Source organism: Bombina bombina, chromosome 1 (assembly GCF_027579735.1).
Source record: "Bombina bombina isolate aBomBom1 chromosome 1, aBomBom1.pri, whole genome shotgun sequence".
In the NCBI taxonomy this organism is placed as follows: Eukaryota; Metazoa; Chordata; class Amphibia; order Anura; family Bombinatoridae; genus Bombina; species Bombina bombina.
Genome location: NC_069499.1, coordinates 5,808,173 through 5,835,092, shown reverse-complemented (window position 1 = coordinate 5,835,092; position 26,920 = coordinate 5,808,173).

Here is a 26,920-nt window from a genome sequence, read left to right as displayed (position 1 = left end):
ATGTCTGCACCTAACACCCTAACATGTACCCCGAGTCTAAACACCCCTAATCTGTCCCCCCCACACCGCCGCAACTAAATAAAGTTATTAACCCCTAAACCGCCGCTCCCTGACCCCGCCGCCACCTACATGATACCTATTAACCCCTATCCTGCCCCCCCATACCGCCGCCCTCTATAATAAAGTTATTAACCCCTATCCTGCTGATCCCGCACCTCGCCGCAACTAAATAAATAGTTTAACCCCTAAACCTCCGCTCCAGGACCCCTCCGCAACCTATATTAAACTTATTAACCCCTAATCTGCCCCCCCTACACCTATAATACATTTATTAACCCCTATCCTGCCCCCCCTACACCGCCGCCACTGTAATAAAATTATTAACCCCTAAACCTAAGTCTAACACTAACCCTAAAACCCCCCCTAATTTAAATATTAATTAAATAAATGTAAATAATATTTCTATTATTAACTAAGTTAATCCTATTTAAAACTAAATACTTACCTATAAAATAAACCCTAATATAGCTACAATATAAATAATAATTATATTGTAGCTATCTTAGGATTTATATTTATTTTACAGGTAACTTTGTATTTATTTTAGCTATTTAGAATAGTTATTAAATAGTTGTTAACTATTTAATAACTACCTAGCTAAAAGAAATACAAAATTACCTGTAAAATAAATCCTAACCTAAGTTACAATTAAAACTAACACTACACTATCATTAAATAAATTAAATAAATTAACTACAAATAACTACAATTAAATACAATTACATAAACTAACTAAAGTACAAAAAATAAAAAAAGCTAAGTTACAAAAAATAAAAAAATAAGTTACAAACATTAAAAAAAAATTACAACAATTTTAAGCTAATTACACCTAATCTAAGCCCCCTAATAAAATAACAAAGCTCCCCAAAATAAAAAAATGCCCTACCCTATTCTAAATTACAAAAGTTCAAAGCTCTTTTACCTTACCAGCCCTTAAAAGGGCTTTTTGCGGGGCATGCCCCAAAGAAATCTGCTCTTTTGCCTGTAAAAGAAAAATACAACCCCCCCCAACATTAAAACCCACCACCCACATACCCCTAATCTAACCCAAACCCCCCTTAAATAAACCTAACACTACCCCCCTGAAGATCATCCTACCTTGAGTTGTCTTCAGCCAGCCGACCCACCGATGCAACCGAAGAGGAGATCCGGAGCGGCAGAAGTGATCCTCCAAGGGGTGCTGAAGAAGTCTTCCATCCGATGAAGTGATCCTCCAGGAGGCGCTGAAGAAGTCTTCCATCCGGGCGATGTCATCTTCCAAGCGGCGCTGAAGAAGTCTTCCATCTGGGCGATGTCATCTTCCAAGCGGGGTCTTCAATCTTCTTTCTTCAGCATCCATCTAAATCCCGCCGACGCGGAACATCCTTCTTCCCCGACAGACTACCGATGAATGAAGGCTCCTTTAAGGGACATCATCCAAGATGGCGTCCCTTCAATTCCGATTGGCTGATAGGATTCTATCAGCCAATCGGAATTGAGGTAGGAAAAATCTGATTGGCTGATTGAATCAGCCAATCAGATTGAGCTCGCATTCTATTGGCTGATCGGAACAGCCAATAGAATGCGAGCTCAATCTGATTGGCTGATTGAATCCTATCAGCCAATCAGAATTGAAGGAGCCTTCATTCGTCGGTAGTCCGTCGGGAAAGAAGAATGTTCCGCGTCGGCGGGATGAAGATGGATGCTGAAGAAAGAAGATTGAAGACCCCGCTTTGAAGATGACATCGCCCAAATGGAAGACTTCTTCAGCGCCGCTTGGAAGATGACATCGCCTGGATGGAAGACTTCTTCAGCGCCGTCTGGAGGATCACTTCATCGGATGGAAGAATTCTTCAGCACCCCTTGGAGGATCACTTCTGCCGCTCCGGATCTTCTCTTCGGTTCCATCGTTGGGTCGGCTGGCTGAAGACAACTCAAGGTAGGATGATCTTCAGGGGGGTAGTGTTAGGTTTATTTAAGGGGGGTTTGGGTTAGATTAGGGGTATGTGGGTGGTGGGTTTTAATGTTGGGGGGGGTTGTATTTATCTTTTACAGGTAAAAGAGCAGTTTTCTTTGGGGCATGCCCCGCAAAAGGCCCTTTTAAGGGCTGGTAAGGTAAAAGAGCTTTGAACTTTTTAAATTTAGAATAGGGTAGGGCATTTTTTTTATTTTGGGGGGCTTTGTTATTTTATTAGGGGTCTTAGATTAGGTGTAATTAGCTTAAAATTGTAATTTTTTTTTAATGTTTGTAACTTATTTTTTTTATTTTTTGTAACTTAGCTTTTTTTATTTTTTGTACTTTAGTTAGTTTATTTAATTGTATTTAATTGTAGTTATTTGTAGTTAATTTATTTAATTAATTTAAGGATAGTGTAGTGTTAGTTTTAATTGTAACTTAGGTTAGGATTTATTTTACAGGTAATTTTGTATTTCTTTTAGCTAGGTAGTTATTAAATAGTTAATAAATATTTAATAACTATTCTAACTAGCTAAAATAAATACAAAGTTACCTGTAAAATAAATATAAATCCTAAAATAGCTACAATGTAATTTAATTATTAATTACATTGTAGCTATCTTAGGGTTTATTTTACAGGTAAGTATTTAGTTTTAAATGATAGTGTAGTGTTAGGTGTAATTGCAACTTAGGTTAGTTTTTAGTTTACAGGTAAATTTCTCTTTATTTTAGCTAGGTAAGCTATTAAATAGTTAATAACTATTTAATAGCTATTGTACCTAGTTAAAATAAATTGAAAGTTACCTGTAAAATAAAAATAAATCCTAAGATAGCTACAATATAATTATTATTTATATTGTAGCTATATTAGGGTTTATTTTAAAGGTAAGTATTTAGTTTTAAATAGGATTAATTTAGTTAATAATTGAAATATTATTTAGATTTATTTAATTAATATTTAAGTTAGGAGGGTTTTAGGGTTAGTGTTAGACTTAGGTTTAGGGGTTAATAAATTTATTACAGTTGCGGCGGTGTAGTGGGGGGCTTGAGAGGGGTTAATAAATTTATTACAGTGGCGACGGTGTAAGGGGGACAGATTAGGGGTTAATAAGTTTAATATAGGTTGCGGTGGGGTCCGGGAGCGGCGGTTTAGGGGTTAAACTATTTATTTAGTTGTGGCGAGGTGCGGTATCAGCAGGATAGGGATTAATAACTTTATTATAGAGGGCAGGATAGGGGTTACTAGGTATAATGTAGGTTGCGGCGGTGTCTGGGAGCAGCGGTTTAGGGGTTAATACATTTATAAGAGTTGCGGCGGGGTCTAGGAGCGGCGGTTTAGGGTTACTAACTTTATTTAGTTGCGGGAGGCTCCGGGGGCGCCGGTATAGGGGGTAGAACATTGTAGTTAGTGTGGGTGCTTAGTAACAGGCTAGCAATAAAGCTGTCAAAAAGCCGAAGAGCAGCAAGATCGGATGAGTGATAACTCTCACAGTCCGCTGCTCATCGCCCCGTACTTGGTGCACGGCTTTTTGACAGCTTTTTTGATAACTTAGGCGAAATTTTGCAGGTCCCCGGCGGCGATGGTAGGCGAGCTTAGGCGGGCGTATTGAACCGGCGAAGGCAGGAAAAGTAGACACGTTGATAACTACCCCCCTTTGATTTCCGAGCTATGGTAAGAGGGGCGAGATTGTCAAGGACGGATGTAAGGGTGGAATTATAGTGGTCGATAGATTGGTCAGGGCATGAAAAGGAGGAGAAGGATGAGAGGAGAGGTTTGAGGGAATTAGAAAGCTGTTGTTGATCTAATGACGTAATGCTTCTGTGAAGTTTGGTGTGAGGAGCAGAAGGAGGGAGAGTTGTAGGGAGGGATGATATGTTGCAAGTAAGGAGATGGTGGTCAGAAAGAGGAAAGGGGGAGTTTGTGAAGTTTGAGAGGGTGCATCGATAGCTAAAGATCAGGTCAAGCGAGTGACCATCTTTGTGAGTGGGAGAATCAGTTCATTGTGACAAACCAAAAGAGGAAGTGAGTTGCAGAAGTTGTTTTGCAGAGGAGGCAGTGGGATTGTCAAGAGGGATGTTGAAGTCACCAAGAATGAGGGAAGGGGTGTCTGAGGCAAGGGGTGTCTGAGGAAAGGAAATAAGGTAGCCATGCAGCAAAGTGATCTAGAGGAGCCAGGAGGACGGTATATGACTGTGACACAGATAGAAAGAGGAGAGAATAAGCGAATCATGTGGGTTTCGAATGAGGAAAATGTGAAGGAAGAGATGGGATGTATTTGTTGAAAGGTGCAACGAGAGGAAAGTAAAATACCTACACCACCTCCTGTACAGTTACACACATAATAACACAATCTAATAAATATACTGTGTAATGTACTGTATATGTATTAGATAGTGTTATTATGTGTGTAGCTGTACTGTGTAAGGTATATTTATTTCATGGTGTTAATATAAGTGTAACTGTACTGTGTAATGTATATTTATTAGACAGTGTTATTATGTGTGTAACTGTACTGTGTAATGTATATTTATTAGATAGTGTTATTATGTGTGTAACTGTACTGTGTAATGTATATTTATTAGACAGTGTTATTATGTGTGTAACTGTACTGTGTAATGTATATTTATTAGATAGTGTTATTATGTGTGTAACTGTACTGTGTAATGTATATTTATTAGATAGTGTTATTATATGTGTAACTGTACAGTGTAATGTATATTTATTAGATAATGTTATTATGTGTGTAACTGTACTGTGTAATGTATAATTATTAGATAGTGATATTATGTGTGTAACTGTACTATGTAAGGTATATTTATTAGATAGTGTTATTATGTGTGTAACTGTACTGTGTAATGTATATTTACTAGATAGTATTATTATGTGTGTAACTGCATTGTGTAATGTATTGTTATTAGATAGTGTTATTATGTGTGTAACTGTACTGTGTAATGTATATTTATTAGATAGTGTTATTATATGTGTAACTGTACTGTGTAATGTATATTTATTAGATAGTGTTATTATATGTGTAACTGTACTGTCTAATGTATATTTATTAGATTGTGTTATTATGTGTGTAACTGTACTGTGTAATGTATATTTATTAGATAGTGTTATTATGTGTGTAACTGTACTGTGTAATGTATATTTATTAGATGGTGTTATTATGTGTATAACTGTACTGTGTAATGTATATTTATTAGATAGTGTTATTATATGTGTAACTGTACTGTGTAATGTATATTTATTAGATTGTGTTATTATGTGTGTAACTGTACTGTGTAATGTATATTTATTAGATAGTGTTATTATATGTGTAACTGTACAGTGTAATGTATATGTATTAGATATTGTTATTATGTGTGTAACTGTACTGTGTAATGTATATTTATTAGATGGTGTTATTATGTGTGTAACTGTACTGTGTAATGTATATTTATTAGATAGTGTTATTATAAAGTATAACTGTACTATGTATTGTATATTTATTAGATAGTGTTATTATGTGTGTAACTGTACTGTGTAATGTATATTTATTAGATAGTGTTATTATGTGTGTAGCTGTAATGTGTAATGCATATTTATTAGATGGTGTTATTATGAGTGTTACTGTACTGTGTAATGTATATTTATTAGATAGTGTTATTATGTGTGTAGCTGTACTGTGTAATGTATAATTATTAGATAGTGTTATTACGTGTGTAACTGTACTGTGTAATGTATATTTATTAGACAGTGTTATGTGTGTAGCTGTACTGTGTAATGTATATTTATTACATAATGTTATTATGTGTTTAACTGTACTGTGTAATGTATATTTATTAGATAGTGTTATTATGTGTTTAACTGTACTGTGTAATGCATATTTATTAGACAGTGTTATTATGTTTGTAACTGTACTGTGTAATGTATATTTATTAGATAGTGTTATGTATGTAACTGTACTGTGTAATGTATATTTATTAGATGGTGTTTTGTGTATAACTGTACTGTGTAATGTATATTTATTAGATAGTGTTATTATATGTGTAAATGTACTGTGTAATGTATATTTATTAGATAGTGTTATTATGTGTGTAACTGTACTGTGTATTGTATATTTATTAGATAGTGTTATTATGTGTGTAACTGTACTGTGTAATGTATATTTATTAGATGGCGTTGTGTGTAACTGTACTGTGTAATGTATATTTATTAGATGGTGTTATTATGAGTGTAACTGTACTGTGTAATGTATAATTATTAGATGGTGTTATTATGTGTGTAACTGTACTGTGTAATGTATTGTTATTAGATGGTGTTATTATGAGTGTAACTGTACTGTGTAATGTATATTTATTAGATAGTGTTATTATGACTGTAACTGTACTGTGTAATGTATATTTATTAGTGTTATTATGTGTGTAACTGTACTGTGTAATGTATATTTATTAGATGGTGTTATTATGTGTGTAACTGTACTGTGTAATGTATATTTATTAGATAGTGTTATTATGACTGTAACTGTACTGTGTAATGTATATTTATTAGATAGTGTTATTATGTGTGTAACTGTACTGTGTAATGTATATTTATTAGATGGTGTTATTATGTGTGTAACTGTACTGTGTAATGTATTGTTATTAGATGGTGTTATTATGAGTGTAACTGTACTGTGTAATGTATTGTTATTAGATGGTGTTATTATGAGTGTAACTGCACGGTGTAATGTATATTTCTTAGATTGTGTAATTATGAATGTAACTGTAATGTATTTTTATTATATGGTGAAGTTGCAGTAATTATTCTAGCGTAAATTGCGATTGTGCTCACACGATAGCTTATAGTGGGGCATTCCTATGTTCATTGGGCAGAAGATTGAGTAGCTCATTCACAAGGAGGTAGACAGCTGGGTATCAGCGAGAGGCAAGACAACCTGAGATGGAGAAAGAGGGAAAAGATGGAGGGAGCTAGTGCCTATTATACAATGAGCCAGGAGAAGATGAGGAATACCAGACGTCCTCATCAAACATCTGGGGCGTGGCCCATTGATAGAGTGAAGAGAGCAGATTGAGGTTGTCTTCAGGTTGTTAAGGGTAGCATTGAAGAAATTGAGAGTAGTATGGTCCAGTCTGATAGAGGACTGGATATAAAAACAGGATATTGGTCGGAGGCGGAGCTAGCCTGCACCAAGATGGACGCAGGCTTCTAGAGCTCCGAAGTGAGGTCGGTGCTTTTTACATTAAGCGGAGTAGGAAATGTGATACCCTGCCTAAAGCTGACAACTAAAGTCGCCTCAGACACAGCAGATCACTTTTTCGCCGCACTGGTCAGTTTTTACAGAGTTCCTGCAACCCATACCAGCAGAGCAGAACGGCTGCCCACGTGGCATGCTAATAGCTTCTAAAGCGCCTCAAACTAGCCCTTCTTTCTGTCAAGGACACATCTGAACGCCGGGTGAGAACCCGATAATGCTGCAGACATGGAGGGTGTAAGGTTTGTATCGGAGACAGGAACAGGCCGACGTAAGGATCACGGCTCCATACCCGGATTATGTGAGTGTAAAATATTTTATTCAGTGATCCGTTAGAGGCCTTTATGGGGGATTTCACTTCTGTTAATGGCTCCTGGTTGTAGACTGATCCCCGCTCTAGAAATGAGCCCTATATAAAACAGAGGTTATACCATCACCTATTGAGCTGCAAACATCTCATCAGAGCTGCGCTTAACCCATTATCGACCCAGGGAGATTGGGATTTTACTATTAATGCCATCTTTCATCATTACTTTGGGAGACTGCAAACTAGGTTTAGACAATAACCACAGCTATTGTCAGCACAAATAAACAACCAGTAGTTTTGGCATCAGCTGGGTTATAGCTTTTAACCCTATCTTGAGCTCTCCTACACTCCTCACTGTAAAAACTTTACATCCAGCTCCACATACACAGCCTTTACATGGCTTCTAAGAAAGGGCCTAGATCTGAGAAATCCAGTAAAGGCACTACCCTTGCTTCTGCAAAAGTCCACTCCTTTTTCAAAAATATGGAGAACCCCACGCTACATTCTACTTCTCCTCCACATGAATCATCACCCTCTCAACATGGCATTGACAGCCACACCGAGGTAGACAACAGCCTCACAAAAGCAGACATTTTATCACTACCGTCAAAGGAAGATTTTACAAACTTTATATCCCAAGTAAGTTCTATGATTAAATCTTGTCTTTCTGAAGTTAAAAAAGAAATAAATGAGATTGGCAACAGAATAATGCATCTGGAGGAAGATGTGGAACACACAGATCGTTTATTAGACCAACAAATCCAACACACCTCTCATCATTCTAATCTAATTCAACAGTTGCAGGATCAGGTCGAAGACCTGGATAATAGAGGTAGGCGCCAAAATATCTGGATCTGAGGTGTCCCGGAAACTGTTAAACCTGCAGAATTACTGCCTTTCCTACAAAAAATGTTTAACGAGCTCATGAGTAGCGAGGATCAAAATGGAAACCCTGTGGATTACCAGCTAGATGGATTTCATCGGGCCCTACAACTACCACCTAAGGATTCACCCCCCCACCGGACATTATACTTAGATTCACCAGTTTCAAAGATAAAGAATGCATCTTATCAGCTGCCAGGAAGCAAGCTCCCATAACATTCGAGGGTGTCATTTGCTGATCTCAGTCAAATGACATTGTCTAAAAGAAGAGAAGCCAAACCTCTTACGTTACACTTAAGAGAACTGAAAATCCCCTACCGCTGGGGATTCCACTTTTGCTTGAAGGTCATCAGGGATAATACTACAGCAGTCTATAGATCATCAGAGGACCTGGAAGAATTCTGTTCCCAATTAGGAAATCAGAGCTCCAGAGCTACCATCTATTCAGGAATCTGCTCCAGCCCCCTTGGAGCAGAGACCCCATCGCCAGGAGTGGAGTAGGGTTACCCGCCACAAACGCAGCAAAACAACAAATAAAAGCCCAGTTGCAGACCAAGACCGAATTACATGAAGGAGTACCCTTGTGACATTCTACTCGCTGAGCTTCACTTATACTTATACTGGCCAATTTCTTCCAAAGACCAGAATTTATCTAGTGTATTACTACTACTTATTACTAAAAATGCAGCTAAAATGTGTTCACATGCATAGTTTGTTATTATGTTACCTCATTAGTTTAAAAATTGTTTAACTAAGTCACTTCCATTTTCACTGTTAGTTCTTGTTAACCGACCTGCTACCATGAGTCGTAGCAGTCACTTTTTCCTCCCCTTGGATCTCTCCCGAGAGAAAAAAAATATGAGATTATTTTTTGCTGAAGGAGTTATACTCCGCTTGTTGTAATTTGTTTAATGTTATAACATTTATATATGTTTTTTGCCATTCCAGATTTGCTTTTATCACCTACTCTTTCATCCCTCCCCCTCTCCCCACCCCTCTTCCCTGGTCCAACTGGGGTTGTGGCATCATCGAGAATTTCAAATGCCAGGTAAGCTTATACCTTTATTTACAACGACATTACAGCTCTATAAGTTGTAACTATCCTCCTCAGACCCACATCATTTGCACACATGAATTTAAATAATTATGGCCACCCAAACGCTAAACATAGTTACACAGAATGCTAAAGGGTTAAATTCTCTGACAAAACGCTCTGTTGCCCTAGCATGGTTCAAGAAATCAAGGGCAGACATTGTCTTTATACAGGAGACTCACTTCCCCAAAGACAACCCACCGACATTGGCAAATAGGGATTATCCAAAGGGATACTTTGCTCATAATACTAGGAAGGCGGGGGGGGGATCCTATTCAGTAAAAATGTTCCTTTTCAATTTGACAAAGTTGAGGCTGACCCTGGAGGTCGATGGATTATTATTACGGGCCTTATTCACAATCGGCCACTCACCCTGGCCAATATTTATGCTCCCAACACCAAACAAGCCAAATTTTTATATAAGTTAAAACGTCACATACTCTTGCACCAGAAAGGCCCTTTAATCCTTGCGGGGGATTGTAATTTAGCTTTGGACCCACTCTTGGATTGCTCCTCTGGTCGAAGCTGTGTCCACACTAAAACACTGACTGATACTACATCTCTAATCCAGGACCTAGCTTTATTAGACACTTGGAGATTGAAACACCCCTCACAACACACCTAAACTTTTTACTCTAACCCCCACAAAAACTATTCTCGAATTGACTACATCTTCATAGACCAACTTATATATGAACTAGTTAATGACGTTGACATTATTCCAACAACCTGGTCAGACCACGCGATGGTCTCCCTAAGCCTAAAGTGGTTGAACACGCCAATATCCCCATTTATCTGGAGATTAGACGAGTCCCTACTTAAAAACGATGTGCTAACTAAACAGCTGGCAGAAACAATAGAGGAATACTTTAGACTAAATGCTACAGAAGACATCTCCCCACACACTCTCTGGGAAGCCCATAAAACTGTCTTAAGAGGTGAACTCATTAAACATAAAGCAATACTTAAGAAACAATACAGAACACGGTACGAGGAAATTTTGTAATCCATCCTTTCCTTAGAGTGGCAGCATCAGGAAACGCCTCGTGATGTCTCTTTATCCAACCAACTTAGACACTGCAGAAATGAACTGAACCACTTGTATTTGAAGGCACAAACTAGGGCATTATACCTCAAAAAACTTTACCTAGCTAGGTCAAATAAAATAGGACCATCATTGGCTAGAACCCTTAAGGAACGCAAACTTAATTCCTACATACACAAAATAATAGACGATTCGGGGAAAATAGTTGTAGGTAGCCTCTCAATTGCTGACAAATTTAAAAACTATTATAGCAACCTATATAACTTACTAGCACCATGCCTTGCAGGCACACCTTTAGTCACAGAACAGTACATAGCGGAGGCCTCTTTACCTAATATCTCCAACGAATTAGCAAAAACATTAGATAGCCCCATCACACCCCAAGAGGTATTATCGGCTATAAAATCCTTACCCTCCCATAAAAGCCCAGGTCCAGACGGTTTTTCTAATTTGTATTATAAGCAATTCAAGAATTTACTGTCTCCCTATCTCACATCACTGTTGACAAAGGAAAGGGGTGGACCAGGAGTTCCCTTGAAGCACACATCTCGGTAATAGCAAAGCCCGGTAAAGACCCCTCGTCGGTAAGCAATTATAGACCAATTTCCCTCCTGAACACCGATTTAAAACTGTATGCTAAGATTCTGGCGACTCGGGTAAATCAAATCCTCCCCCAAATTATTCACGTTGACCAAACGGGTTTTATAGCAAAAAGAGAAGCGCGAGACAATACCATCAGAGTCCTACATTTGATTGAACAGTCCGGCCGGTCAAAGATACCTTCTATCTTAATTTCTACTGATGCTGAAAAGGCATTCGACCGGATGGACTGGAATTTTCTGAAACATAGCTTGGGGGCCTTTGGTTTCGGCCCTATCATGATCCAAAGGATTTTCAGTTTATACTCTTGCCCCACCACAAGGGTTCGAACGAATGGGACTTTATCTGATGGATTTAAAATACAAAACGGCACGAGACAGGGGTGTCCCCTGTCTCCTCTGCTTTTCGCTATCTCAATCGAGGTGCTCGCGGCACACATAAGGAACAATCCCCACATTACTGGTCTCAACCTGGGATCAAACACATATAAACTCACCCTCTACGCCGATGACGTCCTTACTTTGCTCACTCACCCGTCTCAATCCCTGCCACACTTACTTGGTGAATTTGATAGATTTGATAGCCATTCTAATTTCCTGATTAATGCCCAAAAATCAGAAGTCCTTTAACATTAATATGCGAAGAGGAGATTTTGAAACCCTTAGAGCCCACTGTAAATATAGCTTGTTACATGATAAAATTTAAATACCTCTGTATCAACCTTGCCCCTACTGTTAACAAAATTTTTAAATATAACTATTTGCCCATATTGCACAAATTGAAGAGAGACTTTGAAACCTGGAACGCCAAACCTATCTCTTGGTGGGGCAGGATACAATTGGTCAAGATGACTACCCTCCCCCAGATCCTATATATCCTCCAAGCTGCCCCAATACACCTACCCACGACATACCTGAACCAACTCCAGTCATTAATAAACTACTTTATATGGGGTAATGTTAAACCTCAAATTAGTAAAAAAGTCCTCACAAAACCATTAGGAGAGGGTGGGTTAGGAGTACCTTTAGTTTCTCAATATTATAAAGCGGTGACACTACAAAGAGTTTGGGAATGGCACGAACACACTCCTACTAAAGCCTGGATTTCCATTGACTCCCACCTGTTAGGTTCCCCTACCATAGGGCCGCTCTGCTGGATTAGTGATAACTGTAGACCTGTATATGCTAGATCATCGCAACTTTACTCACATATCTTTCGAACATGGGACAATGTACGGGTCAAGACTAGAGGCATTTCCACGTTTATATCCCCCATGATCCCAATACCACTAAATGCTGAGTTTAACAAAGGGATAATCCCAACAGAACCAAGTCACCTGGGGGTGGGCCAGACAATCCTGTTTACATGTTTATCTGAGGGGGGGAAATTGAAACCAAGGACACTGCTTGCTGACACTGCAGGGGGTGTTTTCTCTAAATGGTTGAAATTTGCCCAGTTGACGCACTTAGTGGGTTCTTCACATCACAGAGGTGAGCTTCTGAGAGAAGTAACTTGTTTTGAGCGCCTCTGTCATGGAGGGACGGTACCCAGAGGGTCCCTCTCAATAGTCAAAAAACTGCTAGACAACACTCTTACATTACCTACCTCCTCATATGATTTCACCTGGCAGACGGACTTAGATAAAAACAATGGGAAAAAATCTGTTACCATTCCTCTAAATCCTCGTCCTCCCCTAGGATTCTGGAGATGAACCACAAAATCTTATTTCGATGGTATCTTACCCCAGTTAGGCTCAAACACATATACCCTAGCACTAATGCAACATGTTGGAGTGGTTGTGGGTCTCCTGGCACGATGGCGTATATTTGGTGGCATTGTCCAAAATTGCATCCCTTCTGGGAGGCAATTTCTACTCATCTGAAGGTCATGTTAGGGGAACAGTTCTGCTTATCCCCTCTCACAGCCCTTCTTAGTTATAATCCAGGTAAAATATGTAGAATTCGATAGAAGCTTTTGCAACATTGCCTGAACAGCGCTAGGCTGCTTATTGCCTGTCAATGGAAGTCTTCAGCCATCCCTACATTGCAGGACTGGTTACATAATACCTCTGAACTCCTCTCAATAGAAGAATACTCTTTTTTATAAATGGATGCTTGCCTTTATATCACAATATTCAGTTCTACTGGCAAAAACTTCTGCATACCCCCACGACCCTATCCTAGGCAAATATTAGTATAATTGCTCCTTACCCCAGTTTGACCCCCCCCTTCCTCCCCCTCTCCTCTCCTTTTATTCTTTTACTATCTGGAATGGTTCTCTGTTTAGTTTTGAGCTTTCCTTTTATTGTATTAGAATGTTCTATGGGTATGACTTTAATACCTTTTGTTACAATATGTATACCGCAATTCAATTTGATACGTATGTACCTTATTAACATAAGGGGTACCAGTTCTTCTGATATGTATCCACTTTAGGTTGATCCCTGGAGATATAGCTATTGACTCAATTTACGTTTGGACATTTACTCACCCAAGAGCACAGTGAACTCTACTCACGAGTTTCCCTGATAAGTATATATGGGTGCCTTATACTTTTTATGTTGTCATTATTCTTCAATATGTGGTATAATATCTTGTACTGAGTATATTTTATTTTGTAATGAGTTTATTTTTCTTTAATAAAGCTCTTTTGAAACCAAAAAAAAACAAAAAAAAAAACAAAAAAAAAGGATAACGGTCAATCAGATGGCAGGTAAGGCTGTGAGATGCATAGGAGGCATTTTCCACTTCCTGGAGCACCCAAGCATTACAGCCAGTAGAGAGGACGTAATCCGGCAGGATGGCTTGCACCTGAATACTGAAGGAAACAACCTGTTTCTGGCAGAAATTAAAGGAATGATTGAACAACTTTTAAGGTAAAAGTAAGTTACAAGGGGATTGGCTGAAAGTGGACCCTCTTTTTTATGGTGGTAAAATTAGGGGACTGACAAGTAGACTGTGGCTGTGTGTGGGACATGCGGCATATAGAGGTATTTGGTGGTGGCTGCTTGGTCAAACTGTGGCCCCCTTTATGCCATGAGATCCAAAGGCTGCCTCTGTTCTGCCACCTTGCTACAGTTGACGTGTGGTCTTGTCACCTGAGGCGTGGATTCCTATTCAATGTCATGTTTTACTATTTGGTTGAATTGGATTATGATTTTTATGACTGATGATTACTTAATTGGGTCGCTCATTCTGCCATAAAGGCAATGTTTTTATTGTAATTAATAAAGGGACCTCTCCAATTTGCCGCCAAGAAACAATGTCAGTGTGATTGTTTTTTTTACTACAAAATGTGTTGGTTAAGGCAAATGGAAGAAAAAGGGTTAATAGTAGGGTTATAACTGTAAGGTGCAAGCAACTAGGAAGCTCTAATCCCTTATGATGATTGTGCATCTATCACAATACACCCAGTACAGAGGAACTAAATATTAATCAGTGGATGAGGAACTGAATATTAATCAGCGGATCAGGAACTGAATATTAATCAGCGGATGAGGAGCTGAATAAAAATCAACTGCATGAGGAACTGAATATTAATAAGTGGACGAGGAACTGAATATTAATCAGCTGCAAGAGGAACTGAATATTAATCAGCTGCAAGAGGAACTGAATATTAATCAGCAGATGAGGAACTGAATAATAATTAGCAGATGAGGAACTGAATATTAATCAGCGGATGAGGAACTGAATATTAATCAGTGGATGAGGAACTGAATAATAATTAGCGGATGAGGAACTGAATAATGATCAGCGGATGAGGAACGGAATAATAATCAGCTGAGGAACGGAATAATAATCAGCTGAGGAACTGAATAATAATCAGCTGATAAGGAACTGAATAATCAGAAGATGAGGAACTGAATATTAATCAGCAGATGAGGAACTGAAAATTAATCAGCTGATGAGGAACTAAACATTAATCAGTGGCATGGGGAACTGAATAATAATTAGATGACGAGGAACTGAATATTAATCAGCTAAATGAATAGGGAAACATTTGCTTTAGATAACTTCATGTAAGCCTATACCCATTAACAGGCTGGGCCAGGGCTAACTTCATGAAAGGCTATACCCAGTAACAGGCCAGGCCAGGGCTAACTTCATGTAAGGCTATACCCAGTAACAGGCTAGGCCAGGGCTAACCTCATGTAAGGCTATACCCAGTAACAGGCCAGGCCAGGGCTAACTTCATGTAAGGCTATACCCAGTAACAGGCCGGGCCAGGGCTAACCTCATGTAAGGCTATACCCAGTAACAGGCCAGGCCAGGGCTAACCTCATGTAAGGCTATACCCAGTAACAGGCCGGGCCAGGGCTAACCTCATGTAAGGCTATACCCAGTAACAGGCCGGGCCAGGGCTAACCTCATGTAAGGCTATACCCAGTAACAGGCCAGGCCAGGGCTAACCTCATGTAAGGCTATACCCAGTAACAGGCCAGGCCAGGCCGGGCCAGGCCAGGCCGGACCAGGGCTAACCTCATGTAAGGCTATACCCAGTAACAGGCCGGGCCAGGGCTAACCTCATGTAAGGCTATACCCAGTAACAGGCCAGGCCAGGGCTAACTTCATGTAAGGCTATACCCAGTAACAGGCCAGGCCAGGGCTAACCTCATGTAAGGCTATACCCAGTAACAGGCCAGGCCAGGGCTAACCTCATGTAAGGCTATACCCAGTAACAGGCCAGGCTAGGGCTAACCTCTTGTAAGGCTATACCCAGTAACAGGCCGGGCTAGGGCTAACCTCATGTAAGGCTATACCCAGTAACAGGCCAGGCCAGGGCTAACTTCATGTAAGGCTATACCCAGTAACAGGCCGGGCCAAGGCTAACCTCATGTAAGGCTATACCCAGTAACAGGCCGGGCCAGGGCTAACCTCATGTAAGGCAATACCCAGTAACAGGCTGGGCCAAGGCTAACTTCATGTAAGGCTATACCCAGTAACAGGCCGGGCCAGGGCTAACTTCATGTAAGGCTATACCCAGTAACAGGCCGGGCCAGGGCTAACCTCATGTAAGGCTATACCCAGTAACAGGCCGGGCCAGGGCTAACCTCATGTAAGCCTATACCCATTAACAGGCTGGGCCAGGGCTAACTTCATGAAAGGCTATACCCAGTAACAGGCCAGGCCAGGGCTAACTTCATGTAAGGCTATACCCAGTAACAGGCTAGGCCAGGGCTAACCTCATGTAAGGCTATACCCAGTAACAGGCCAGGCCAGGGCTAACTTCATGTAAGGCTATACCCAGTAACAGGCCGGGCCAGGGCTAACCTCATGTAAGGCTATACCCAGTAACAGGCCAGGCCAGGGCTAACCTCATGTAAGGCTATACCCAGTAACAGGCTGGGCCAAGGCTAACTTCATGTAAGGCTATACCCAGTAACAGGCCGGGCCAGGGCTAACCTCATGTAAGGCTATACCCAGTAACAGGCCAGGCCAGGGCTAACCTCATGTAAGGCTATACCCAGTAACAGGCCAGGCCAAGGCTAACTTCATGTAAGGCTATACCCAGTAATAGGCCAGGCCAGGGCTAACCTCATGTAAGGCTATACCCAGTAACAGGCCAGGTCAGGGCTAACCTCATGTAAGGCTATACCCAGTATCAGGCCAGGCCAGGGCTAACCTCATGTAAGGCTATACCCAGTAACAGGCCGGGCTAGGGCTAACCTCATGTAAGGCTATACCCAGTAACAGGCAAGGCCAGGGCTAACTTCATGTAAGGCTATACCCAGTAACAGGCCGGGCCAGGGCTAACCAAATGTAAGGCTATACCCAGTAACAGGCCGGGACAGGGCTAACCTCAGGTAAGGCTATACCCAGTAACAGGCTGGGCCAAGGCTAACTTCATGTAAGGCTATACCCAGTAACAGGCCGGGCCAGGGCTAACTTCATGTAAGGCTATACCCAGTAACAGGCCGGGCCAGGGCTAACTTCATGTAAGCCTATACCCATTAACAGGCTGGGCCAGGGCTAACTTCATGTAAGCCTATACCCAGTAACAGGCCGGGCCAGGGCTAACCTCATGTAAGGCTATACCGAGTAACAGGCCAGGCCAGGGCTAACCTCATGTAAGGCTATACCCAGTAACAGGCTGGGCCAAGGCTAACCTCATGTAAGGTTATACCGAGTAACAGGCCAGGCCAGGGCTAACCTCATGTAAGGCTATACCCAGTAACAGGCTGGGCCAAGGCTAACTTCATGTAAGGCTATACCCAGTAACAGGCCGGGCCAGGGCTAACCTCATGTAAGGCTATACCCAGTAACAGGCCAGGCCAGGGCTAACCTCATGTAAGGCTATACCCAGTAACAGGCCAGGCCAGGGCTAACTTCATGTAAGGCTATACCCAGTAATAGGCCAGGCCAGGGCTAACCTCATGTAAGGCTATACCCAGTAACAGGCCAGGCCAGGGCTAACCTCATGTAAGGCTATACCCAGTATCAGGCCAGGCCAGGGCTAACCTCATGTAAGGCTATACCCAGTAACAGGCCGGGCTAGGGCTAACCTCATGTAAGGCTATACCCAGTAACAGGCAAGGCCAGGGCTAACTTCATGTAAGTCTATACCCAGTAACAGGCCGGGCCAGGGCTAACCAAATGTAAGGCTATACCCAGTAACAGGCCGGGCCAGGGCTAACCTCATGTAAGGCTATACCCAGTAACAGGCTGGGCCAAGGCTAACATCATGTAAGGCTATACCCAGTAACAGGCCGGGCCAGGGCTAACTTCATGTAAGGCTATACCCAGTAACAGGCCGGGCCAGGGCTAACCTCATGTAAGGCTATACCCAGTAACAGGCCGGGCCAGGGCTAACCTCATGTAAGCCTATACCCATTAACAGGCTGGGCCAGGGCTAACTTCATGAAAGGCTATACCCAGTAACAGGCCAGGCCAGGGCTAACTTCATGAAAGGCTATACCCAGTAACAGGCCAGGCCAGGGCTAACTTCATGTAAGGCTATACCCAGTAACAGGCTAGGCCAGGGCTAACCTCATGTAAGGCTATACCAAGTAACAGGCCAGGCCAGGGCTAACTTCATGTAAGGCTATACCCAGTAACAGGCCGGGCCAGGGCTAACCTCATGTAAGGCTATACCCAGTAACAGGCCAGGCCAGGGCTAACCTCATGCAAGGCTATACCCAGTAACAGGCTGGGCCAAGGCTAACTTCATGTAAGGCTATACCCAGTAACAGGCCGGGCCAAGGCTTACCTCATGTAAGGCTATACCCAGTAACAGGCCGGGACAGGGCTAACCTCATGTAAGGCTATACCCAGTAACAGGCCGGGCTAGGACTAACCTCATGTAAGGCTAAACCCAGTAACAGGCCAGGCCAGTGCTAACTTCGTGTAAGGCTATACCCAGTAACAGGCCGGGCCAGGGCTAACCTCATGTAAGGCTATACCCAGTAACAGGCCGAGCCAGGGCTAACCTCATGTAAGGCTATACCCAGTAACAGGATGGGCCAAGGCTAACTTCATGTAAGGCTATACCCAGTAACAGGCTAGGCCAGGGCTAAACTCATGTAAGGCTATACCCAGTAACAGGCCAGGCCAGGGCTAACTTCATGTAAGGCTATACCCAGTAACAGGCCGGGCCAGGGCTAACCTCATGTAAGGCTATACCCAGTAACAGGCCAGGCCAGGGCTAACTTCATGTAAGGCTATACCCAGTAACAGGCTGGGCCAAGGCTAACTTCATGTAAGGCTATACCCAGTAACAGGCCGGGCCAGGGCTAACCTCATGTAAGGCTATACCCAGTAACAGGCCGGGCCTGGGCTAACCTCATGTAAGGCTATACCCAGTAACAGGCCAGGCCGGGGCTAACTTCATGTAAGGCTATACCCAGTAACAGGCCAGGCTAGGGCTAACCTCATGTAAGGCTATACCCAGTAACAGGCCAGGCTAGGGCTAACTTCATGTAAGGCTATACCCAGTAACAGGCCAGGCTAGGGCTAACTTCATGTAAGGCTATACCCAGTAACAGGCCAGGCTAGGGCTAACTTCATGTAAGGCTATACCCAGTAACAGGCCAGGCTAGGGCTAACTTCATGTAAGGCTTTACCCAGTAACAGGCCGGGCCAGGGCTAACTTGATATAAGGCTATACCCAGTAATAGGCCAGGCCAGGGCTAACCTCATGTAAGGCTATACCCAGTAACAGGCCAGGCCAGGGCTAACCTCATGTAAGGCTATACCCAGTATCAGGCCAGGCCAGGGCTAACCTCATGTAAGGCTATACCCAGTAACAGGCCGGGCTAGGGCTAACTTCATGTAAGGCTATACCCAGTAACAGGCAAGGCCAGGGCTAACTTCATGTAAGTCTATACCCAGTAACAGGCCGGGCCAGGGCTAACCAAATGTAAGGCTATACCCAGTAACAGGCCGGGCCAGGGCTAACCTCATGTATTGCTATACCCAGTAACAGGCTGGGCCAAGGCTAACATCATGTAAGGCTATACCCAGTAACAGGCCGGGCCAGGGCTAACTTCATGTAAGGCTATACCCAGTAACAGGCCGGGCCAGGGCTAACCTCATGTAAGGCTATACCCAGTAACAGGCCGGGCCAGGGTTAACCTCATGTAAGCCTATACCCATTACCAGGCTGGGCCAGGGCTAACTTCATGAAAGGCTATACCCAGTAACAGGCCAGGCCAGGGCTAACTTCATGAAAGGCTATACCCAGTAACAGGCCAGGCCAGGGCTAACTTCATGTAAGGCTATACCCAGTAACAGGCTAGGCCAGGGCTAACCTCATGTAAGGCTATACCAAGTAACAGGCCAGGCCAGGGCTAACTTCATGTAAGGCTATACCCAGTAACAGGCCGGGCCAGGGCTAACCTCATGTAAGGCTATACCCAGTAACAGGCCAGGCCAGGGCTAACCTCATGTAAGGCTATACCCAGTAACAGGCTGGGCCAAGGCTAACTTCATGTAAGGCTATACCCAGTAACAGGCCGGGCCAAGGCTTACCTCATGTAAGGCTATACCCAGTAACAGGCCGGGACAGGGCTAACCTCATGTAAGGCTATACCCAGTAACAGGCCGGGCTAGGACTAACCTCATGTAAGGCTAAACCCAGTAACAGGCCAGGCCAGTGCTAACTTCGTGTAAGGCTATACCCAGTAACAGGCCGGGCCAGGGCTAACCTCATGTAAGGCTATACCCAGTAACAGGCCGGGCCAGGGCTAACCTCATGTAAGGCTATACCCAGTAACAGACTGGGCCAAGGCTAACTTCATGTAAGGCTATACCCAGTAACAGGCTAGGCCAGGGCTAAACTCATGTAAGGCTATACCCAGTAACAGGCCAGGCCAGGGCTAACTTCATGTAAGGCTATACCCAGTAACAGGCCGGGCCAGGGCTAACCTCATGTAAGGCTATACCCAGTAACAGGCCAGGCCAGGGCTAACTTCATGTAAGGCTATACCCAGTAACAGGCTGGGCCAAGGCTAACTTCATGTAAGGCTATACCCAGTAACAGGCCGGGCCAGGGCTAACCTCATGTAAGGCTATACCCAGTAACAGGCCAGGCCAGGGCTAACTTCATGTAAGGCTATACCCAGTAACAGGCCAGGCTAGGGCTAACCTCATGTAAGGCTATACCCAGTAACAGGCCAGGCCAGGGCTAACCTCATGTAAGGCTATACCCAGTAACAGGCCAGGCCAGGGCTAACCTCATGTAAGACTATACCCAGTAACAGGCCGGGCTAGGGCTAACCTCATGTAAGGCTATACCCAGTAACAGGCCAGGCCAGGGCTAACTTCATGTAGGGCTATACCCAGTAACAGGCCGGGCCAGGGCTAACCTCATGTAAGGCTATACCCAGTAACAGGCCGGGCCAGGGCTAACCTCATGTAAGGCTATACCCAGTAATAGGCTGGGCCAAGGCTAACTTCATGTAAGGCTATACCCAGTAACAGGCCGGGCCAGGGCTAACTTCATGTAAGGCTATACCCAGTAACAGGCCGGGCCAGGGCTAACCTCATGTAAGGCTATACCCAGTAACAGGCCGGGCCAGGGCTAACCTCATGTAAGCCTATACCCATTAACAGGCTGGGCCAGGGCTAACTTCATGAAAGGCTATACCCAGTAACAGGCCAGGCCAGGGCTAACTTCATGTAAGGCTATACCCAGTAACAGGCTAGGCCAGGGCTAACCTCATGTAAGGCTCTACCCAGTAACAGGCCAGGCCAGGGCTATTTTCATGTAAGGCTATACCCAGTAACAGGCCGGGCCAGGGCTAACCTCATGTAAGGCTATACCCAGTAATAGGCTGGGCCAAGGCTAACTTCATGTAAGGCTATACCCAGTAACAGGCCGGGCCAGGGCTAACTTCATGTAAGGCTATACCCAGTAACAGGCCGGGCCAGGGCTAACCTCATGTAAGGCTATACCCAGTAACAGGCCGGGCCAGGGCTAACCTCATGTAAGCCTATACCCATTAACAGGCTGGGCCAGGGCTAACTTCATGAAAGGCTATACCCAGTAACAGGCCAGGCCAGGGCTAACTTCATGTAAGGCTATACCCAGTAACAGGCTAGGCCAGGGCTAACCTCATGTAAGGCTCTACCCAGTAACAGGCCAGGCCAGGGCTATTTTCATGTAAGGCTATACCCAGTAACAGGCCAGGCCAGGGCTAAACTCATGTAATGCTATACCCAGTAACAGGCCAGGCCAGGGCTAACCTCATGTAAGGCTACACCCAGTAACAGGCCAGGCCAGGGCTAAAATCATGTAAGGCTATACCCAGTAACAGGCCGGGCCAGGGCTAACCTCATGTAAGGCTATACCCAGTAACAGGCCGGGCTAGGGCTAACCTCATGTAAGGCTATACCCAGTAACAGGCCAGGCCAGGGCTAAACTCATGTAATGCTATTCCCAGTAACAGGCCGGGCCACGGATAACTTCATGTAAGGCTATACCCAGTAACAGGCCGGGCTAGGGCTAACCTCATGTAAGGCTATACCCATTAACAGGCCGGGCTAGGGCTATCCTCATGTAAGGCTATACCCAGGCCGGGCTAGGGCTAACCTCATGTAAGGCTATACCCAGTAACAGGCCGGGCTAGGGCTAATCTCATGTAAGGCTATACCCAGTAACAGACCGGGCTAGGGCTAATCTCATGTAAGGCTATACCCAGTAACAGGCCGGGCCAAGGCTATTCTCATGTAAGGCTATACCCAGTAACAGGCCGGGCTAGGGCTAATCTCATGTAAGGCTATACCCAGTAACAGGCCGAGCTAGGGCTAACCTCATGTAAGGCTATACCCAGTAACAGGCCAGGCTAGGGCTAACCTCATGTAAGGCTATACCCAGTAACAGGCCGGGCTACGGCTAACCTCATGTAAGGCTATACCCAGTAACAGGCCGGGCTAGGGCTAACCTCATGTAAGGCTATACCCAGTAACAGGCCGGGCTAGGGCTAACCTCATGTAAGGCTATACCCAGTAACAGGCCGGGCTAGGGCTAACCTCATGTAAGGCTATACCCAGTAACAGGCCGGGCTAGGGCTAACCTCATGTAAGGCTATACCCAGTAACAGGCTGGGCTAGGGCTAATCTCATGTAAGGCTATACCCAGTAATAGGCCGGGCTAGGGCTAACTTCATGTAAGGCTATACCCAGTAACAGGCTGGGCTAGGGCTAACCACATGTAAGGCTATACCCAGTAACAGGCCGGGCTAGGGCTAACCTCATGTAAGGCTATACCCAGTAACAGGCTGGGCTAGGGCTAACTTCATGTAAGGCTATACCCAGTAACAGGCCGGGCTAGGGCTAACCTCATGTAAGGCTATACCCAGTAACAGGCCGGGCTAGGGCTAACCTCATGTAAGGCTATACCCAGTAACAGGCCGGCTAGGGCTAACCTCATGTAAGGCTATACCTAGTAACAGGCCGGGCCAGGGCTAACTTCATGTAAGGCTATACCCAGTAACAGGCCGGGCTAGGGCTAACTTCATGTAAGGCTATACCCAGTAACAGGCCGGGCTAGGGCTAACTTCATGTAAGGCTATAGCCAGTAACAGGCCGGGCCAGTGCTAACCTCATGTAAGGCTATACCCAGTAACAGGCCAGGGTAGGGCTAACCTCATGTAAGGCTATACCCAGTAACAGGCCGGGCTAGGGCTAACCTCATGTAAGGCTATACCCAGTAACAGGCTGGGCTATTGCTAACCTCATGTAAGGCTATACCCAGTAACAGGCCGGGCCAGGGCTAACTTCATGTATGGCTATACCCAGTAACAGGCTGGGCCAGGGCTAACTTCATGTAAGGCTATACCCAGTAACAGGCCGGGCCAGGGCTAACCTCATGTAAGGCTATACCCAGTAACAGGCCAGGCCAGGGCTAAACTCATGTAATGCTATTCCCAGTAACAGGCCAGGCCAGGGCTAACCTCATGTAAGGCTATACCCACTAACAGGCCGGGCTAGGGCTAACCTCATGTAAGGCTATACCTAGTAACAGGCCAGGCCAGGGCTAAACTCATGTAATGCTATTCCCAGTAACAGGCTGGGCCAGGGATAACTTCATTTAAGGCTATACCCAGTAACAGGCCGGGCTAGGGCTAATCTCATGTAAGGCTTTACCCAGTAACAGGCCAGGCCAGGGCTAAACTCATGTAAGGCTATACCCAGTAACAGGCCGGGCTAGGACTAACCTCATGTAAGGCTATGCCCAGTAACAGGCCAGGCCAGAGCTAAACTAATGTAATGCTATTCCCAGTAACAGGCCGGGCCAGGGATAACTTCATGTAAGGCTATACCCAGTAACAGGCCGGGCTAGGGCTAATCTCATGTAAGGCTATACCCTTTAACAGGCCAGGCTAGGGCTAACTTCATGTAAGGCTTTACCCAGTAACAGGCCGGGCCAGGGCTAACTTGATATAAGGCTATACCCAGTAACAGGCCGGGCCAGTGCTAACCTCATGTAAGGCTATACCCAGTAACAGGCCAGGCCAGGGCTAACCTCATGTAAGGCTATACCCAGTAACAGGCCAGGCCAGGGCTAACCTCATGTAAGACTATACCCAGTAACAGGCCGGGCTAGGGCTAACCTCATGTAAGGCTATACCCAGTAACAGGCCAGGCCAGGGCTATCTTCATGTAAGGCTATACCCAGTAACAGGCCAGGCCAGGGCTAACCTCATGTAAGGCTATACCCAGTAACAGGCCGGGCCAGGGCTAACCTCATGTAAGGCTATACCCAGTAATAGGCTGGGCCAAGGCTAACTTCATGTAAGGCTATACCCAGTAACAGGCCGGGCCAGGGCTAACTTCATGTAAGGCTATACCCAGTAACAGGCCGGGCCAGGGCTAACCTCATGTAAGGCTATACCCAGTAACAGGCCGGGCCAGGGCTAACCTCATGTAAGCCTATACCCATTAACAGGCTGGGCCAGGGCTAACTTCATGAAAGGCTATACCCAGTAACAGGCCAGGCCAGGGCTAACTTCATGTAAGGCTATACCCAGTAACAGGCTAGGCCAGGGCTAACCTCATGTAAGGCTCTACCCAGTAACAGGCCAGGCCAGGGCTATTTTCATGTAAGGCTATACCCAGTAACAGGCCGGGCCAGGGCTAACCTCATGTAAGGCTATACCCAGTAACAGGCCAGGCCAGGGCTAACCTCATGTAAGGCTATACCCAGTAACATGCTGGGCCAAGGCTAACTTCATGTAAGGCTATACCCAGTAACAGGCCGTGCCAAGGCTAACCTCATGTAAGGCTATACCCAGTAACAGGCCGGGCCAGGGCTAACCTCATGTAAGGCTATACCCAGTAACAGGCCGGGCTAGGGCTAACCTCATGTAAAGCTATACCCAGTAACAGGCCAGGCCAGTGCTAACTTCATGTAAGGCTATACCCAGTAACAGGCCGGGCCAGGGCTAACCTCATGTAAGGCTATACCCAGTAACAGGCCGGGCCAGGGCTAACCTCATGTAAGGCTATACCCAGTAACAGGCTGGGCCAAGGCTAACTTCATGTAAGGCTATACCCAGTAACAGGCCGGGCCAGGGCTAACTTCATGTAAGGCTATACCCAGTAACAGGCCGGGCCAGGGCTATCCTCATGTAACGCTATACCCAGTAACAGGCCGGGCTAGGGCTAACCTCTTGTAAGGCTATACCCAGAAACAGGCCAGGCCAGGGCTAAACTCATGTAATGCTATACCCAGTAACAGGCCAGGCCAGGGCTAACCTCATGTAAGGCTATACCAAGTAACAGGCCAGGCCAGGGCTAAACTCATGTAATGCTATTTCCAGTAACAGGCCGGGCTAGGGCTAACCTCATGTAAGGTGTTACGGTACCAACAGTGTACCAAGGGTTAGTACCAGGGAACAATGTCCTGCATAGGGAATCAGCAATTCACAACCCAGCCAGTTTCAGGTTTAAAACAGAATGTCATTTATTAAAGGCTAGATGCCTAGTATTTATACAGGTTTGACACCCCCCCCCCAGATGGGGGTTGAAAGACTGTTGTACATTACATGGAGGGAACAAGCCCTTTGACATGATACAATAGAATTATATTACTTAAACACTTCAACCACAAGACACTCTTGGCCCTTCTTATCACTTAGGCGTTTTCTCTCTGGAGTTGATCAAACAATAGAATGCTTAGCACTAATTAGATTATAGCTGGAGCCAGCAACTCTGTCTTTAGAAATTAGTTTCTTAGCTAAACACAATTAACTCCTTCAGTCCTGACAGAAGGGTCTGTCACATATCTCCCCCGTTGTGGAACACTCCGGCAGACCCGGCTTGACCCTTTGGCGGGTCAACCTGGGGATGACCGGACTAGGAGGTGGTAGGCATGTCAGTTTGCCAGGACAATCCATCTGTATTCCCGTTATGAGAGAGAATTCCTGTCCATACAAAGAAGGGTTCAACTTCCTCAGTGCCCAGACTAGGGCTAAACAGTCCTTCAAAATCCCATCAGCTTCTTTACGAGTTTTCTGTACCTGCTCTTTATAGGTATCCACAATCCCTTCATACTGACATAGGGTGCCCTTGAGTTGCTGCACCTCACTATGAGCCAGCGTCAGCTTCTCCTCAAGTGTCGCTAAGTTTGTCTTTAAGGTTTCATGTCCCACTCTCAAGCTGGTGTTTTCTGCAGTCTGTCGGTGCAGCTTGTCTAGCAGAGATTCACGTTCTAAACGTGCTTTTTCCTCTGCGCTCCTCTTCTCCTTCATCAGCGCATTGTAACGGGACTTCCACGTATCAATAGCGGATAGAGATTTACTGAGCTCAGCGTCCTGGGGCTTAGCAGCAGGGGGGTCAGTCTCTGCTGCACGGATCTGAGCACGGGTAGTCACAGGGTTAACATCAGCGGGACCCATGGGAGCATAGGCAGAAACAAGGGGAGCCAAGTCATTTCCAAGAAGAACATCAGCAGGTAAGTCCTTCTTGACCCCCACATTCACAGGTCTAGCGCCCACTCCCCAATCCAAATGTACCCTGGTAACAGGTAGGCTGAACACATCGCCCCCTGCTACCCTCACAGCCACAGTGTCTCCAGTGTACTGTTTCTCAGACACCAAGTTCTTTTGAAGCAAGGTCATAGTAGCACCAGTATCCCGTAGACCACTGACCTTCTTCCCATTCACTTTAACCAGTTGCCGGTTATTCCGGTGGGCAGCTTGCACAAGGTCTGCCTCATGTAGGATGCTCCAGCATTCTTGCGCCTCTACGTAGCAGGCCACAGGCTGAGAGTTACGTGGGATTCCGCCGGCGGGTCTTCTCCAGGACTGTGCTTGGTTCGC